Source organism: Pteropus alecto, unplaced genomic scaffold (assembly GCF_000325575.1).
Source record: "Pteropus alecto unplaced genomic scaffold, ASM32557v1 scaffold155, whole genome shotgun sequence".
NCBI lineage: Eukaryota > Metazoa > Chordata > Mammalia > Chiroptera > Pteropodidae > Pteropus > Pteropus alecto.
In genome coordinates, this window is record NW_006438113.1 from 15638175 (window position 1) to 15652237 (window position 14063).

General features: G+C 32.3%; 1 protein-coding gene and 1 pseudogene across 2 annotated transcripts in view; both read left to right on the plus strand.

The window, feature by feature from the left end:
* CTNNA3 (catenin alpha 3) overlaps positions 1-14063 on the plus strand; it is a 1378877-nt gene that overhangs the window by 182035 nt on the left and 1182779 nt on the right. The window lies entirely within an intron of this gene.
* On the plus strand, positions 8944-9062 carry LOC112482815 (annotated as a pseudogene).

The window sequence follows — 14063 nt, forward strand, 5'->3', positions numbered from 1 at the left end:
ATATGCTCTATTCTCTTCATATGGAATTAGGAATTACTTATTTTCTTCCTGATCACCCACCCCCTTTGTAGTTTCCTAATTCTTACTCTCCACCAGAGAGAACACTTCTCTGTTGAATTGTGCTCCTGCAGCTCTTTTGTGTATACTTCTATTATAGAGGTTTCATATTATGCCACTGTTTGTTTACCTGTCTCCCGCACTAGCGTGTGTCTCATCCACCTTGGTATCTCCAGTATTTAGTATGTTGTATTAAACGCCAGGAAGAAAAGTACTGAGTATAATGATGATTATATATTTTTTGGTCTTGGAATGAAAGAATATTTAGAAATTAGTTATCTGAAAATCTAAAGAAAGGTATTTGGAAATTTATACGGGGTACCTTGAAATCTTAGGAAATGACTATATAATCAGAATTCTTCAGTTACTTTTATTTTTTTAAAAAACTTGTTTTCGGTTAACTTTAAAGGTATTAATAATTAAAGCATTATTCCAGGAACCATTTTTAAAAGGGGAATGAATTAATTTACTTTCTGTTGAAAATTTCAATCATAGTATTTGTAAGAAAAGCAAAAAACTTTCTCTGTGTCTGTCTGTCTATCTATCTATCTATCTATCTATCTATCTATCATCTATCTATCTATCTATCTATCTATCTTCATCTATCTATCAATGTCCAGGAGAGAATGCCATATGTTCCTAACTTATCAGCAGTTTCCCTGTCATAAATGGCTTTCATTTCATCTTCAATGCTGTTTTGTTACAATGACAAAAGCATTGAATTGGAAGCTTGTTGAAGAATTTTATTATCTTTTGAAATCTGTTGTTGAATTGGGGTTGAAAGCTTGTTGACAGACATTAACAGTAATATGAAGTGTCTAGAAGTAGGCATTCATTTGTCTACTCATGTAAATATCCTCATCAGTCACAAACTGAGAAGAAATAGATAAAGTTGGGAAAAATAATAGAACACTCATTAGGGCTTATTATATTAATAGCATTTGATCTAAATTTCATAGACCTAATATTTTTGAGTATTTACTGATTTTCTTAGCTAGAATAGCATTTATGCTCTCTTAATAAGAAGATACAGAAAGATCTATGTCTGAAATTTAGAATGTAGTTCAAAGGGAAGATTATGTGTACATTCTCCATCAATTATTGTTTTTAGGCACTTCCATTTTTGATAACGATAGTTGTTTATGAGAACTGAGTATCCCCTATCTTTATTCAGAAAACATTGATCGAGCACCCATCATATGCCAAGTACTGATCTTAGCATTGTTTGTATGTATGTGTTCTATGACTTTGAGGGAATAATATATACCATCATCAATCATTACACTAATGCTAATTTTGTCTCATGTACTGCCATTGTTATTGGCTCATTTCTTTACGTGATATGTTTGGTTGAGGAGAAGTTTGCAGTAAGACATTAAATTAATATTCAGGTTCTTGTTTTGAATTTGATTTAAAACTGAAAAAGCCTTTAATATATGTTGTTTCTGAATTACATAAGATCCTATCTTGAGAATATAACCCAAACTAGCTTTTGCTTTCCTCGGGTTGCCCTGGTCTTAGGCTGACTTTCTCCATTAGGTGGCAAAAAGAACTCCCAGCAATCCCAAACTTACGTTGTTCTTGTTTTTTAACAGCTGACAATTACCTTCTTTCTCCATAGCAGTCTCAACAAACACTCTGATTGGCTCTGCTTGGGCAATGCAAAACCCTGAGGAGAGAAAGATGAGATGAAAATATTGACAGCCTTTATAGAATCACATGAAATGTGGGCAAGGGAGTATGCTAATGGGGAAGAAATGTGCTGTTTCCTGAAGAAGGACTAAAGATGCTGGCAGGCAAAAACAACAGATGTTTACAACTATATGTAAAACTTAATTTTTTCTGTGACTTATCTGAAGAAACATCCCAAATACAGTAAAAGGAACCTAGAATATTATATCATTTTGCAAAAATAAATTTGACCATAGGGTGTAAAATCGAGAACTTCTAAATTATTTTAGAAATCACCTGTATTCAAAGGAATGAATACCTTTTCTTCTTTGTTGAATGACTAGGCATTTTAGAAAGGACACTCTTCTATTTCTCTTTGATAGATATATTTTAGGGCAACTATTAATTTTGCTATAATTTCAAAATTATAAAAAAGTTGTGGAAATAGTACAAGGAACTGTTGTTAAACCATATACATTTTACCCAGATTCATTAATTGTTTACACTGTGTACCATTACTTTATTAATCTTTCTCTTTCTGAACTTTTTGAGAGTAAATTAGAAACACCATGCCCTTTTATCCTTAAATACTTCATTGCATATTTTCTAAGAATAAGGACATCATCCTGAATAACCTCAGTATACTTATCAAAATCAGGAAGTTTAACACTGTACTCAAATTTTATCTGTTATCCCCAAATAGTGGCTATTTATCTTTTCACAATCCAGGATACAAGCCAAGGTCACACGTTGCATTAAGTTTTCTTATTTCTTTAGTCTCTTTTAATCTGGGAGAGTCTCAGAGTTTCTGTGTATTATTTGTCCTTGCTGATTTTTTGAGTACAGGCTAGTTATTTGAAAGAACGTCCTTCAATTTGGGTTTGTCTCATGTTTCATGATTAGATTCAAGTTATTAATTTTTTTTATAGGAATAGCAAAAAAGTTATATTGTGTCCTCAGTGTACACATGATATTGGTTTGTCTCAGTGTTAGTGATTTAACACACGCACACACACACACATATTTCCATATCTATTTATATAAAAAAACTATGAGTTTATTCTGATGTCACCAATATTTGTTCAGAATACACTTTTTAAAAATTTATTCTTTTTAGTTTACACAACATGCAGTGCACCTCATTAGTCACTCTGGAGAATTCAGAAAGAGTAGAAAATACCTGTGTCAGAAAAGTCTATTAATCTGATTAACTTCTTTCACTTGGTGATGAAAAACATACTTTATTAGGATTTGTGAGCAATCTAAGAAGAAATCAATGTTCAGTTTATCAAGAAACTGCAGGAAGGGTTGTTGTGTAAATTGGATGCTTAATGTACCTACAAACACAAAGCCCATGAGGTTGTAGAGAGGTGTACATGCTCCCCACGTGACTACGGGAAAGGTGCCCCTGTGGTTAGTCTTCTGAAGCTGATGTGTTATTATACTTGAGGCATGTTTACTTTTCAGATATGATCTATGAGAATGTTAGAGCAGATGCAGGTTGGTCTATGAAAACACCACTGAAATATGGGGTTGTAGAAAGAAATTAACTTTATAAGTTACCTGTGGAATTATAATTATAAGGAAAATCTCCATGGCTGAGATTATGATGGAATGTTTTCTATTTTTTACTGATATTCCTTATTGTTATATGTAACATCTTGTATCCTACAGAGTAGCAGTAGTATATGAAAATTTTTAGTTCTTTCACTTTGGTATTAGTGCAAGACTTTGTCTTTCTTGTTAATCTATGTTGTGTATTCCATAGATTTTACTGATGGCTTTTGATTCAGACGATTGAAAAGAATTCAACTTCTTTATTTTCTACTCCCTAGACTTTTTTTAGTGAGGAGAAGCTGTCAAGGCAATGTTCTAAAATTATAATATAAAGGTTATGTTATTTCATTATGAAGCAGAAATGTTTACATGTACAATATATCTGTGGCATATTCCATTATTTCATAGTAAATGAATTGGAAATACTTTTCTTAAAAAAAAACAACAACGAACTATTAATTATTAACTAATGATAAAAGACAGTCTTTACTTCAGTGGAGATTCATTACTCCTGAACATTAAACATTATACTTCATTAGTAATAAGAACGAGAGAGTCAACTATTTTACCGTTTGGTTTAATATCTTATAACAATACTCTGTGCTCTGAGAAATTAAAGATAATAATATTTAATTCATAAAGAAATTCATGTCCCAGCAAACATTCTAAGTGCATTACACATATTAGTACATTTAATCCTCGTGCAACTCCTATGATATAGATACAAATAATCTTCCAATTTTCAGGTGTGGCACAGAGAAGTTTAATTACTTTCCAAAGTCACATAGCTAGACAAGGGCATAGCTGGGATTTGAACTCAGGAATCTGCTTTGTGAATCAGGGGCCTAACAAATCACCTCTGTTCAGTTACCAATTAGACTAACTTATTGCTGCAAAGTTCAGGTACTATGCTATATTTTAAAATAATGTATAATAAGAGCATTTTAAAAGATATTGTATTAGTAATAATTTAAAAATTCATACCGTCATGCACAATTTATAAAACAATCATTTGTTAATTCTTTAAAAAATTTTTTTTAGGGGATTGAAAGTACAAACTACACAAATAGATTTAAATGCTTTTTCATTAGTAAAAATAAAATGCTGCCGGTTTGTCAGTTGATATTGACTTTTAATGTATCCTGTTTAACCCTGAAGGAACACTGGTACATTAGATATGTGCCTAACTTAAGAAAAGTAATATTATGAATATAACTACTGCACTGTTATTTTTATAAAAGAATGAAATTTGAATCATAACTCTGGAGTATCTCCATTGGCACATATGTTCCCTGGCAAAAGAAAGATTAAAATTACATTGGTTTCTGAATTTCTGAGGACCAATTATTTTGCTGATATTCATTTACATTTTCCCTCAGTATGAGAAAGTGTTTAATTTATTTGCGATTAATGACAGAATTATTCTAGAGGCATGTATAAAAGATTGAAAAAAACTCCTTTTGGTTTGAAGGCAAAGGTGATGCACGTTACAGTATTAGTCATCTAATTAGATAATCCATTTAAGGTTTATTTCCTTAAATGTCTTCATTGTTCCATTTTATGTGAATGGAGACACAATGTGGTGTAGGAGAACAAGTACCAGGCTAGTCCTAGTTCCCAGCCATTAGACATGGAATTTTAAATAAAGTCATTTAACATCTGAGCCTCAGTTTCTTCTTTTGCAAAATGGGGCTAATAATACCCTCCCCCTACCTCATGTAGTTTTTGTGAAGACTGACTGAAGCAATGTATACAAGTTTATTTTTAAGCATTTTCTAATGTTATTTAATGTCTTCATTAATGAAGATAGAGAGCCATGAAATTTAGTTTAGCTTTATGACATTATTTTTAAAATGATTAAACTACATATATGTAAGCAGCTTTATTGCAGTATAATTTATATATCATGAATTCACCCATTTAAAGTACAATTAAATTATTTTAATAAATTTACAGAGTTGTGCAAGCTATTATCACAATCCAATTTTTGGAACATTTCCATCACCCCAAAATGATCTTCTTTGCCCATTTTCAGTTATTCTTGTTTCTAGCTCCAGGCAGCCACTAATCTACCTTATATATTTATGAATTTGCCTTTTCTGGATATTTCATGTAAATAGAATCATGTAATATGTGAATTTTACTGTCTGGCTTTCTTCACTGGACAGAAAGAATGCTTTTAAGGGTCATCTATGTTGAAATATGTATCCATACAGTATTCTTTTATATTGTGAAGTAATATCCTATTGCATGGATATGCTACATATTGTTTATTTACTTACCAATAAATAGATTTTTAAGTCATTTCAACTCTTTGGCCATTCCGAATAATGTTGCAATGGAGCTTGTGTACAAGTTTTTGTGTGGACAGACACTTTCATGTTGAACTATACTTATACTTATACTTATACTTATACTTATACTTATACTTATACTTATACTTATACTGATATTTGGATGGAAATTTGGTTTTATTCATCATATGTAAGATTTCAGATGGAGAGATTAAATGTAAAGTATTTAACACATTTTTTTCTCATAGTTATATGGTAAGTGGGTTGTGAATTGGATTTAGCAACCCTCATTAAATTATTTTTTCTCTCTTGTATATGGATGAAACATTATTTTAATGACATATAACAAGCTTGTCTTTTCTGTTAGAGTTATTTCCTTTCTCTTGTTTATTACATATAACAAACTGACTTTCTACAGGGGCTTTGTTGTGTGGGTCTATTCTGAAAATTCACACCCTGATTTAATACCTTCCCTTTCCTCAGGTTTTACTTTATTTAGATTTTTATTATATATTTTTGTCTTAGTATTGATAATCCCTGGCTTTCGTACTATGCAGGTTTATGATGTCGCTATTTTAACATAATCACTACTAATTAGTATTTTTTTTTAATTTTTAATTTTTGTTTTGGCCTATTAATAGTCTAGATAAAAATTTTATATCTGAATAAACATAGCACTTAGTACTCCACAGTCAAGTTATTAGATAAGCTTTTATCAATTTAGGATGCTAACGAAGACTTAATGGCAGTTTCTTAATTTAATTGCAAATTTCTCTAATTTAATTTTGAAGTTCCTTTGTAAGTGGTTGAAATTTAGACCGTGTGGTTTAGCATGTTAAAAGAAAACCCAATAAAATGATATCCTTATAATACCCTGTAGGGTATTATATTACATATTATTAGCAATACTTTAGTAAATAATAGGGTTGTGTAACTGCCTATATCAATTGCTCACATACACTAAAATCCACTTGTTTGTATTAAAAACTTAGGTGTTATTAAAAAAAAAATTGAGTGCTTAAAAGTTTTCTACCTGAAAAATAATTATTTGTTTGGTAACCAAAGTGGTATGATCTCAATATCATCTTTGCCCTAAAGTTTTCATTCCAAAAATGTTAGGATGTGCCATTTATAGGGGGACAAGATTTGATATCTGGAACTATTTTCTTTTGAGGTGTTCACTTTATTATTCTCATAATCAACAAAAAATGTCAAGATAAATATCTATAAGCTTACTTCTAATTTCTTAATTAGTTATTTATAAAATTTGTTTATAAGTAAATCTGTTCAAAACACCAGAGAATTACTTTTTATTCCTTCTAGTTTTACAGAACATTTGTACAAAATAGATGTTTGATATGGGAACAAATTAGTTACAAATGACAAGCATCCACCACAGAGTTAAAATTTTTATTGACATCTTGAAAGTTTTCATATATGTACTCAAGAGTTAATTTGATTTAATGACTTCAATCAGGATATCAATTCTCCCATTTTTTGTGACTCTGTAGTGCATGCAGACTACATGAACACACACTTGATTGAAGGTACTAAAGTAAGTGTTGTGTGAGATACAGAAGTTTGAAACAATCTCTGTTCCCATGATGCTTATAGTTATTTAGGAGATATGACAACTATCAGAAACATAAGACATACTTGGTAGGTGCCCTAATGGAGGAAGAGATCTTTTATAGTTGACAGGATCAGGGAAGACACTGTAAAGGATACAGCATGTAAATTGAGTCTTGAATATCAGGTATCATTTTAACAAGGAGTAATGGAGAGTGCTCCAGCTGAAAGAAACCTTAAGGATCAAGTTGTAAAAGTGAAAAAGCATAAACTACTCAGTACATTTAGATCATAGGCTAGGAAATGGTATTGAAAAAGTTAGGAGAGCCTTAGCTTGAACTTCGAAGTTTATTTAATTACCAATAAAATAATTTAAGATTTCGTTCAGTCTAGATTTTTTTAGTCTAGATTTAATGTGACAATTGTATATTGATATATTTAATGAAAAATACTGATAAAATTCTATGAAATTAATAGTGATATTTTAAAATTTGACCAGAAGAGTATTTGTCACTTAATAATTCATTTACATTTATTTCACATGTATAATAAAATAATAAAGTTATATAGCTGGGATGATAATTTTATCAAGATGATAATGATTACAGTGATGATAATAATTATTAATGACAGTATAAAATTTCAAGCCAAATGCTAGAAATATCTCATTTAATATTTTGGATGATTTCTTGAATAGTCTCATAGCTAATAAATGATAAGTTTAAACATGTAATCTAATTTTCTAGGTTCAAATGGAGTTTGAACTTTGTGTCTTCCTAGAGTGCATATAAGTTTATTAGGGTAACATTGGTTAATACAATTATATAATTTTCAGGTGTACATTATCATTTGACAACTGTATATTCCATTGTGTGTTTACCACCCACAGTCCAGTTTCCTTCAGCTACCATACATTTGATCCCCTTTACCCACTTCTCCCTCCCACTAAACACTATATTCGACCCCCTTTACCCCGTCTACCTCTCCTCTCCTCTCCCACCCCACTAGTAACCACTAGTCTATAGTTCTCTGGTAACCACTAGCCTATAGTCCATGTCTATGAGTCTCTGTTTGTCCTGCTCATTTGTTGCTTTTAGGTTTATATCCCACATATAAGTGATACTATGTGATTTTCAAATTTTTCTGTCTGTTTTATTTTGCTTAGCATGATTATCTCGAGGTCCATCTATGTTATCGCAAATGGCAGTATATTGTATATATGTACTACAGCTTCTTTAGCCAATTATCTATCGTAGGACACTTCAGTTGCTTCCATGTCCTAGCCACTGTGAATAATGCTGCTATGAACATCGGTATCCAAACATCTTTTTGGATATGGGTTTTCCAGTCTTTGGGATAAATACCCAGTAGAGGGATTACTGGATCATATGGTAGATCAATTCTTAGTTTTTGAGGAATCACCATACTGTTTTCCATAGTGTCACATTTTATTTCCTTTCCAAATAATTGGTGTTTACAAGTTAATGTTGTTATTTGTATTTAGATAATCTTCTTGATTTTTTAAATCACAGTCATAGTCTCAAAAATTTACTGTTATTGGCTATCTTGGAAAGGGCTCTGAAATGGAAACCAAGACTTGTGGCCCTGCCATTTAAGTAGATGTAGCCTCCAGTCTTCCTGATGTCTTCTGTTTTATTGTTTGTAAAAGAGAGGAATAATTTGACCCATATAGATTGTTGGGAAGGGGCATGGTTAAATTGGATAATGGATTTAATGTAAATGTTAAAAAATTCTATTCTTGTTAATATAACTTTATCTTTTAAAATCAATGTTAGTCTACAGCCATGCCACCCTGAACAAGCCCAGTCCTGTCTGATCTCGGAAGCTAAGCAGGGTCGGGCCTGGTTAGTACTTAGATGGGAGACCACCTAGGAAGACCAGGTACTGTAGGCATAAAAAATAAAAAATAAAGGATCGTACGCTGACAAGGTCCTTGCAATCTGTAAGGTCAGCCAAGGGTTGCCTCATCTAAAAAAAGAATCTATGTTATTAAAATCTGAAAATGTTTTCTGCCATTTAGATTCCAAGCTTGTCCCATTGTGGTTCTATCTAGTTCTATTTGGATTCCTCCAATGCAGATGATACTATGATATGCTAACACACTTTAAGGGAAAGTGCTGGATTTAAATTTTCTACCACTTCCCTGCCTGCTGCTGTCAGTGCAATAGTGTTAATGTATTATATTAACACTGTGAAGGAAATTTATGGGAATAATTAGTTCTGTGTTGCTTATATTAGAGCTGGTTATCTCAATTAGTGGGAGGTGTGTCCCCTGCCACCATTTGGATCCCAGTCCACAGCTTTAAATTATATGGAGGATAAAATGATCATAAATGGCTCCTTCCTATGGGGTTCCTTATACTTCCTCTCCTAACAAATAGTCTCTTAAATATTCTCATCAATTTCTCCTTGTGTTGCTGTCTAGAAGAGATGTCCCATCTGGTAGTCAACTTGCAAAGAGATTCCTTTAAGTATCATTAGCCTATGGTTAAGAATTAGATTTATTTGTAGAGAAGAAACTTGAATGGTTATGTTGTTTGCTGAATAAGTTTTTCAGATGTGAAGAGAAACTGCTATGATTTTTTCATGTTAAGGAGAAGACACTTATAAAATATATGTTTGGGGAAATATTACACAAAACTATCATTTAAAATAGATATGGTGGTGGAAAATCTGTACGGTATGGGTAAAAGAGGGGCTTAAAATATAATGCTTTCAAGTTTTTGACATGTTTTTGGCATGTTTTTAACACGTTTTTGACATGTTTGGGCACATAAGCCAAATTTTGCAGAAATTTTAATTTACAGTCTTATGATAGCTTTTCAGTATATCCATTCTTTGCCTATTATGTGCCTACTGAGCATGAAAGACACTTTGAGCTATGTAGTAATTAAAAAAAATGCCAAAGAAACATTGGCCCAGGGGATATACTTTCTCTAGAAATAACTTTAATAAATACAGTTGCTATAAACGATTTTTTATTGACACTTGATGCTCCAGCTGTGTATTTTTACTTGAGTTAGTAATCAATTTGTTTCACTAACATCCTAGAGGGGAGAATCACAGTTGTAATATAGATATTATAATGCAACAGCTGGCTGAATCATACTTGATCAAAATGACCTCAGTATTGTATAGGAATATTTTAAGATTTTGGTGAATTACTCTTTCCTTGCCAAAAGTTAACTCTGTGTAGGTGCTGTGTAGCACTAAGATTTCTAGGGCATATTTCGAAGTAAGCATGTCTCTTACAGATATCCATGCTATCCTCCATTTTATGGAAGATTTTCTGTATTTTACACCCTGATATGAGCTGCTGTTTGACAGCAATTCCTGCCTCCTATGCTGATTTAGCTAATGGGCTTTCTGTTGCAGGTCAGAACTTTGACAACTTAAAGGAGAATAGGTAGGTAGGGTGGAGGTTTTGGAATGAGGTCTGAGCAAATACTTAACTCTTGTAAAGATTTTATGCTTTTGATCAGATTTGAATGAACAAAAAATATTTATAGTTTGATTTAAACTTAATGTTATATGGATCTCATGTTAATGCTGTGGCCATATTCCTTAAGTTATTTAGTATCAGTCTGGTAATTAGTAAGAAACAGACATTATTTCCTACCTTTATCATTCTCAGTGTTTTAGTCAGAAATAAATGAAACCTCTCATATTTCACTTACTGTCACATTTCTCAAAACATATACCAAGATCATTAGGATTGAAGTGTAAGTCTTTTAAAAATTTTTTCCTACAATATTTTAAGAAGATGTTCCCTAATACTCTCTCTCTTTTGCTCATTTTCTCTGGGATATTTTATCACAGTCCATTTTTGCTAACGTTTAATGAAGTCCTTCAATAGAGTTCAAACAAGTATTGAAATCAGATTTTAAGGTAAAATAATACAAGGGAGGCCCATTTTGCCATCTGAAGGGTACAATAGATGGCATTGTAGCATGGCAGAAAGAGATGGACATGGAGGGAGATGTAGAGCCGGAGACCTGTGTGTGATATAAGGGCTGTGTAAGGAAATACTTCTGCTGAGAATAATTTTTAATAGTTGAGGAAAGGGCTGAATATATATAAATAAAATGAAATTTATATCTGGATGTAAAAAGTAAGAACTCCCTATGCTTTAATTCAGAGTTTCCAAATAAGTTGTATGTTTTTAGAGATACTTTCCCTAGAGTGCATGGCAATGTAGATATTCATAATCAAGATTAGCACTTTACCCAATTTATATGTAATTTTTAAAAATTTGGAAGTTAGTTATAACATTAACATGTACTTACATTGTACATCATAGTTTCTGAGTGACTTTTTCTGCATTTAATCTTTAAATCTTCAAAAAGTGTGGAAACATAAGTCAGATATTTTCATTATATATATAATTTATTTATTTAAAAATATTATTGGGGTGACATTGGTTAATAAAATTATAGGTTTCAAGTGTATAATTCTATAATACATCATCTGTATATTGTATGTTCACCACCCATTTCTGTCACTATATATTTGGCCCCCTTTACCCTTTCCTACCGCTTCCCCACATCCCCTTTCCCTTTAGTAACCACTATACCGTTGTCTTTGTCTATGAGTTTTTGTCTGTCTTGTTTATCTGTTGCTTTCCTTTTTATATCCCACATATGAGCAAAATCAAATGGTTCCCCACTTTTTCCATCAGACTTATTGTCAAGATCTATCCACGTTGTGTCAAATGGCAGTATTTTATCTTTTCTTATGGCTGAGTAATATTCCATTGTATATATGTACCACATCTTGGAAACAACCAAAGTGTCCTTCAATAGATGATTGGAAGAAGAAGATGTGCATGATTTAAATATTCCTCTATTGTCCTGAGTGTACCTTAGAGCCTGCATTAATATTAAAGCTCTATGACAAAGGCCTGTAGACACACCAGTTGCATGGCTGTGAGACGTCTGCTCTCCTCCAACACTCCGCAAGGTATGTTTGAGACCTTGAAGGGTAGGTCCCCACCTGGCACTGTGGTACCACACCTGCTGCCAAATCCTCTGTGGAAATGTGATTCTTGGACAAAGCTGGTGATGTTGCTACCTGGAGCTCAGAGTGCTGAAGCTGCACTCGCAGACTTGGTTTAGAAGATATGAGGTGAGGAAGAAGGAAGGATGAGTGAGGAGTTGGGTAATTGTCCAGTATGTTATTTCTTCTTCCTTTAAAGGAGTGAAGAAGGCTAGAAACCACTACTCTCTAACCAATGCATGGTCACTGAAAGGTTCTGGGTCTCTACGAAGATTTGAGACATCTCAAAAATTATATTTGGTTGGAGTGCTTTTTCGGATTCAAATTTCCCTATTATTTTCTAAAAGAAAATTTCTGGGATTTAAATTAAAAAAATTAAAAAGTGTTCTTCTTACATAAGTGAATTCTGGACAGATGGAGAAGTCCCTTCTCATCCACTGTGAGACGATGGGCAGATGGTTGGAACCACAGGAGGCCTGGGATGCTATTATTCTATACTGAGGTCATTAGAATATAAGCTACAAAAAGCTAGCCATCTCATAGACTTGTTTTTGGTGACATTTCATATTCAAAGAAACAACAAAGTGCCATGCAAAATAATTTAAAGGAAACTTAAATCTTCACTATTTTGTCTTATCAGGTAGCCAGAGGGGAATAATTTTATATAACATAATAAAGTTGTCTTAAATATATATTTCTCATTCTCTCATTTACAAGCTCTTCCAAATATAGCAGCTACAGAATTTCTCCTATTCCGCTGTAAAGGCGCAGAAAGCTCTTTCTCTAACCCAGTTCATACAGGCTCTCTATATTTCTTCTCTTTCCTTTTTGGCTCAGTTTTATTAAGTAGGATGAACCTAGCCTCAGAGACCTGTTTCAGTTTTCCTGCTCCCCCAGTACTTTGAGCCTGTGTAATGGAGGCAGGTTTGGGAATTTGTTAAACAAACCAGTAATCTGTTCTTCTAGAGGATCCAGGAGATTGTAAACACATAACTCAATATTTTTCATTTATTCCCAGAACAATAAAAACCAAATCTATGAAAATATTGTTGCATATGTATTGTAAATAAAGAATGAAGATAGTTGTTTATTAGCTCACATATATTTTTAAAGGTGTTTTGGAGAAATCACCGAGGATACCTGTATTTCTCTTAAGCAATGAAAAAACCTTTTGAAATGATAAATTCTATAAGTGATAAGTTTTCCTATTTCAAGCTGGCTCCTAAAGAGAAAAGAGCCAAATATGTGGTTTACCACAGTGATATGTAGTTCAATTTGTCTTTATTTTTTCTTTCAACCAACTTTAAATTTATGCTAATTTGTATTTTATATATCCATATAAGCCACTCTATATCTTTTCTGGTACAAGGTGATGTGTAAATATATAAATAATGACGAGCAGCAAAACAGCAATGTCTTTTACACAAATGTAGATTTATCTTAATTCTGTAGAATTTAATGGTGTAAACAGTAAGAAATCAGTTGGTGATCCTTAGTATTACAGCATTAATTCTGGCTTAGAAAGCTGGCCCTTCATTAGATGGAATAGGACTTCTCCAGTAGTCTGGAGGAAAAAATTAAAAAAAAAACAAAAAAACCCTACAGATTATTTTTTGTCTACATTGCCTATATCTCAGATTTTAGTGAACATCACCATTTCATGTTAGAGTGATTTATTTTTGCTTTATTCATTATATTTACTGCTTTGCATGCTGCTGCTATTTGGTAGAACTCAGTAGATGTCTACTGTATATTTGAATTTATTGTTAACTGATTATCGAATTCTAAGATATACTCGCCTTAGTTCTAGTTGGGTTAATGAGGTTAAGTAGAGCAAAAACTTAAAATTCAAGGACCATATTCTAGTTTTGATTGTGATTCTATTCTATCTGTTAAATT